The sequence below is a fragment of the Halichoerus grypus genome, chromosome X (genome assembly GCF_964656455.1).
Source record: "Halichoerus grypus chromosome X, mHalGry1.hap1.1, whole genome shotgun sequence".
NCBI classification, from domain to species: domain Eukaryota; kingdom Metazoa; phylum Chordata; class Mammalia; order Carnivora; family Phocidae; genus Halichoerus; species Halichoerus grypus.
Window position 1 is genome coordinate 62,228,708 of NC_135727.1, and position 6,464 is coordinate 62,235,171.

Consider the following 6,464-nt stretch of genomic DNA (forward strand, 5'->3'; position numbering starts at 1 on the left):
TAATGATTATTCTGATGTTAGTTGGTAGCAGAAATTAGGCACTGAAGAAGTGAGCAATGCCACAGAAGATTTAAGTAAATTTTCAGGTCTCCCTAAGCCCAGAAACGGCAGGACTGGTTTTCTTTTTGAGTTTTACTTTTTGTTATGATAGGGAATCCTGTCTCTGTGAAAATTTTCAGGAGACCTGACTGGCAAACTCAATAATGGAGGAAGAAATTGCAAACAATAAAAAATTGAAAATACAGTATAGAAAGTGAATGATTTTTGTTTTGTTTTATTTGTTTTTTAACTGACTGAAGAAAGGGAGTTTGAATTATACATTGCAGGGATGTTGAAATGATGAACAGATCCTATACTTCAGAGTGTAATTTCATTTTCCCAGATTATGTCAAATGAACAGAAATAAGAAACTTTCAGGATGAATGAGAGTGAAGTTATGGAGTCAGTCACCTGTCCTACTTCTTTACTTTTACTTTGCAGTTTTCCCTCCCTTTCCATTCTTGTGGTGTAATCACCTTTGTCTAGGTTCAATAATTGTAATACCTTCTTGACTGTTCTCTGTTCACAGGTTCTCCCTTCTTCAATCTATGTGATTCATACAACAACCTTGAGAGATGTATGTTATTACAACAATTTTACAGATGAAGAAACTGAGACTCAGGAAAATAAGTAATTTTCCCAATGTCTTATAGCTGGTAAATTCCAGAGTCAGGACTCTACCTCAAGTCCAACCAACTTCAAAGGCTACCCTCTTAACCATCACTGTTTCACATTGCCTGGAACAGGGAAAGTACTCAATAATTGTTAGCTATTTTTCCTCATAAAACATTACTTTCATATATCATTAAAGACAATGTAGTCTGAAATACTTTGGATAACTCTTCATTGACTATAAAACCAAACCAAAATTATGATTCTAAGGATCTCCTTCCATGATTCTACCCTACACTATCCATAGTCTTACCCATTGATCCTCCAAGCTAACTCCCCTGCATAATCATTATTGACTCTCCATTGCAATCACCATATTTATTCTCATTTTCATGCCTTTGCTCTTTCTGTCTCATTCTTCACTTTCCCCCCACATCCTTATACCCTAGGCACTCTTATTTTGGAAACACCACTACACAGTGTATCAAAATTAAAAAAAATTCAAATGTACCCATCCTCTACTTATAAATGTTAAATAAAATATTATTAATATTTTATAACTTTTTTTAAAGTTCAAAATTACTTAGCGCCAAGTAATTCATTAAATCATGCTTGATAGTGATTTCTCTGCAACCATTATATATATTTGGGAATTCTGCTACTGTAGAAGAAAAGTCTAAATTCCAAATTGTTTTCAAGTGAACCCCCAGTGAGTATAGTAAAAAGGATTGGGTGGAAGGAAATACGGAAATTGAAAGTGAGGTAGAATTTCTGATTGGGAGATGTCTTCTAGCCCTTATCCTATGCAATATGTATGACCCATATCTACCAGAAATTATTAGACTCTTGTTATGGAACTCTTCCATGTGACAGATAGACTCAATTCTGTCTTATTCTATCTGTTCACCTGTTCCTACACCATATACCCCAATTCTACCACTGTATGTACAGCTCAATGAAGCTGTCTTATACCCTCCAGCTCAGAAGTTGGCCTAAAAATTTAAAACAGGGAACCAAGATGTATATTTTAAGTAGAGCTGTACTTATTCTGACACCATTATCAGTATGAGTACCTGGCCCAGCAAAGGGTATATGGGAGAGAGAAGCATTTGTAAGGACTTACCTGCCATATCAGAAAAGTGCTAAACATTAGGGACTTATATCAGGAAAATCAGTGAGGGAGGAGAGGGGAGTAAAACCTGCTAAGAACTGGGGCGCCTGGGTGGCTCAGTTGGTTAAGCGACTGCCTTCGGCTCAGGTCATGATCCTGGAGTCCTGGGATCGAGTCCCACATCGGGCTCCCTGCTCAGCAGGGAGTCTGCTTCTCTCTCTGACCCTCCTCCCTCTCGTGCTCTCTTTCATTCTCTCTCTCGCAAATAAAAAAAAAAAAAAAACCTGCTAAGAACTGTCCTTAGACTCTATTATCTACAAACATTATCATAAAAATCTCCACTCATACCTCCATAGCCCCATTCTTGTGACTGGGGTAACATCAGATAGTTCCTCAAGGAAATCAACATGCCTTTCCAGTCTAGACCAGGGCAATGCTGGGCTCAAATTATAACATTGTGACAATAGGTTGGAGTGCCTATCTAGTATGCCAGCAATTCCACATCTAGGAATTTTTTCTGAAAAAAATTATTAGAGATGTGGGCAAAAATTTATTGATAAACATATATTGTAGTGTTAACTACAATGTAGAATAAGTAAAAAAAAAAAAAAAAGCAACATGGCCAATAATGCAGAACTGGTTAAATAACTTTTGGAATGTCTATAAAATGGAATCATCTAAAACCATTGAAAATCATATAGAATAACATTTCCTGACATGGGATAATTTTTAAAATATATTCTAAGTGAAAAACAGTCATTTACAAAATAGTATGTATCTTATGATAAATTTTTAAAATATATTTACGTTTTTCCTCCCTGTCACTTCTCTCAACCCTTCATACCCACTCTCATCTATCTCTGACTAGGTTTAGAAGGGGTTATATCAATGTATTAAAAGTGGTATCTTTGAATCATTTATTCTTTACAATGTTTGCTAAGTTTTCTGAACACAGCATGCATTTATTTTATAATATTTGAAAAATTTTAACATTTGGTTAATAAATAAGTAGATTTCCTATGGCAATATGTCACAAATATGATCTGAAAATTCTTTGATCCATCTGCTTTAATCAGGCCTTAATCTTTCCAGTCAAATTATATTAAAAAATGATTTTAGGAACTGCTTTATATAAGATTAAAATGAAGCAAAAAATGACTATTCTAGAATACACATTCCAGGGATGGTTGAATATAGTAAGGAGCAAGTTTAATATAATCTATAATATTAATTTCTAGGATAAAAATACTGGTAAAGTTGGCTCCCTCATGTATACAAAGTGTTGTCAATAAGGGCCAACAGATTGTGTTTATACATAAATTGATTGGGGAAATTTTCATTTAGAGTAATACCTCTGAATTAAAATAAATACCAAGAACCATCTTCTCATTCCTGAGAGTTTCAGATAAGGTCCATTGAACTCATTACTTATTCTGCCATCCAGTTAACTACAGATGTAAATTCTATTATATGGGAATATAGAATAAATAAAGAGTTTTTCTTTTTTCCCCTTTATTTATTTTTTTCAATTTAAAAGAGGACATGGGTCCAAATAGAATGTGTTGACCACTAAGAGGCAGGAGGATTGGCTGTATATGTATTTGGCAAATTATGCCCATTTTGCCAAATCAAAACCTGAAGGAAGATTTTCCTGTCCTGTGGACTGGGAACCACAGTAACATTCACCCTGAAATTAACAATGATGAAGGTAGCTTATCATCCTGACTTATTTCTGCCTGATCATTTGTATAATGATCCTAAGTTGTACCTAGAAAATGTAAGAGGCCAACTTCTGAGCTGGAGGGTATAAGACAGTTTCATTGAGCTGTACATACAGTGGTAGAATTGGGGTATATGGTGTAGGAACAAGTGAACAGATAGAATAAGACAGAATTGAGTCTATCTGTCACATGGAAGAGTTCCATAACAAGAGTCTAATAATTTCTGGTAGTTATGGGTCATACATATTGCATAGGATAAGGGCTAGAAGACATCTCCCAATCAGAAATTCTACCTCACTTTCAATCTCCATATTTCCTTCCACCCAATCCTTTTTTACTATACTCACTGGGGGTTCTGTTTATGATGAGAAAAATCTCCTGTATCTTCAACCTTTTCTCTGTTCTTTCTACCTCCTTGCCTTAACTGATACTTGTTTCTTCAGAACAGCACTTTCCCCTCTCAAGTGGAGACTGCTTATGCTCTCACAACCCACTCAGAGTTAGGAGTCTCCAGGTGGGTTATCTTCAAAAGAGAAGGTCTGCCTAGAAGCTTCATTTTCTTGCTCAGCAAATGGCCCCTGGGCAAAAGCAGTTCTAATTTACCACTGAGTCTTATGGAGTTGTAATCCATCCCCATTTCTTACACTGGTAATTCCTTACTTTCTTCCTAGGTCTTTGATATTTTCTAAAATTTTAAATTGCCTTTAGCAAAAAGGTTGTTCCAGATCACCCAGTCCATTATTGCTAGAAGCAGAAATATTTCCTATTTTTAAACTGTTGAGAAATTAAAAGTATTATTTACCCCATAATAGAAAAAGACTACAAAATCACAATTAAGAAATGCTTAATTAGAGGTTGAGGAAAGATGGCGGAGGAGTAGGGGACCCTATTTCAACTGGTCCCCGGAATTGAGCTGGATATCTACCAGACCACTCTGAGCACCCACGAAATCAGCCTGAGATGTAAGAAGATCTGGATCTCTACAAACAGAATATCGCAGGCGGTTGGTTTCGAGGTACGAAGCGGGGAGCCGTGATTCTGCGGGCAGATATCGGAGGATAAACAGCAGCAGGAGGGAGCCTGTCCATGGGGATCCTACACCGCCGGTGAGCAACAGCCTTGCTCACTGGGGACCGGGCACAGACTTGCAGACTGGTAGCGGCGGGGAAAGGACTTTAGGGCAGCCCCCGGGGTGGAAACCCAGAGCAGCAGGGTCGCCCATGCAAACTGGGAGTGGCTGGTGGTTTTAGAAGCACAAAGGGCAGAGATGTGCCCCGACCTGGAGGCAGGACTGGGAGTGCTGCGGAGGGGTGCACAACCCAGGACGCTGCAGTTTATTGCAGCACAGAAAGAAACAGAGAGAGTGTGGCCTGGAGCACTTACTGAACAACAGATTGCGATCTCTCTGCTCTGAAGCAGAGGGTTGGAAATGGTCTATTCTGCTCTGACTCACAGAAGAGACATGGAAAGCCACCAGGGAAAGCCACCAGAGAACAAAAACCACAAAAACTGATTCCCACTGAGCCCATCCCCCACCACACGGGGGCAGGGCAACTCCACCCAAACAGGATTGCCTGAGTTAACAGCACGGCAGGCCCCTCCCCCAGAAGTCAGGCTGGGAAAATAAGAGGCCAGCAACCCTAAGGTCCCTAGAAAACAGGTGCATCTTGCTTGGGTTCTGGTCAATAATTTGGACTCTATACATTCCCTCAACCACCCATCAACAGAATGACTAGGAGGAGGAACCCCCAAAATAGAAAAGACTCAGAGATTACGACTTATGCAGCAGATTTATAAATGGATGCAGATATAACCAAGATATCGGAGATAGAACTCAAGCTAGCAATTGTGAAGACAATAGCTAGAATGGAGAAATCAATTAATGGCAACATAGAGTCTCTAAGGGCAGAAATGAAAGCTGAATTGGCAGAAATTAACAATGCTATCAATGAGATCCAATCCAATCTAGATAATATAACAGCTAGGGTAATTGAGGCAGAAGAACGAATAAGCGACCTGGAAGACAATATAATCGATAAAAAGGGAAAAGAGGACGCCAGGGAAAAACAACTCAGAATCCATGAAAATAGGATCAGAGAAATAAGTGACACCATGAAGCGTTCCAATGTCAGAATAATTGGAATCCCAGAGGGAGTGGAGAGAGAGAGAGGACTAGAAGATGTATTTGAGCAAATCGTAGCTGAGAACTTCCCTAATCTGGGGAATGAAACAAACATTCGTGTCCTAGAGGCAGAGAGGACCCCTCCCAAGATCAAGGAAAACAGGCCAACACCCCGGCATGTAATAGTAAAACTTGCAAATCTTAGAACCAAGGAAACCATCTTAAGGGCAGTTAGGGGGAAGAGATTCCTTCCGTACAGAGGGAGGGACATCAAAATAACATCAGACCTATCCGCAGAGACCTGGCAAGCCAGAAAGGCCTGGCAAGACATATTCAGGGTACTAAATGAGAAGAACATGCAGCCAAGAATACTTTCTCTGGCAAGGCTGTCATTTAGAATGGATGGAGAGATGCAGAGCTTCCAAGACCAGCAGAAAATGAAAGAATATGTAACCACTAAGCTGGCCCTGCAAGAAATATTAAAGGGGGTTCTATAAAAGGAGAAAGACCCCAAGAGTGATATACAACAGAAATTTACAGGGACAATCTATAAAAACAAGGTCTTCACAGGCAACATGATGACAATTAATTCATATCTTTCAATAATCACTCTCAACGTGAATGGCCTAAATGCTTCCATAAAATGGCACAGGGTTGCAAATTGGATAAAAAGACAGGACCCATCCATATGCTGCCTACAAGAGAATCATTTTGAACCTAAAGATACATCCAGACTGAAAGTGAAGTGATGGAGATCCATCTTCCATGCCAGCAGACCTCAAAAGAAAGCTGGGGTAGCAATTCTTATATCAGAAAAATTAGATTTTAAAATAAGTCTGTAATTAGAGACACAGAAGGA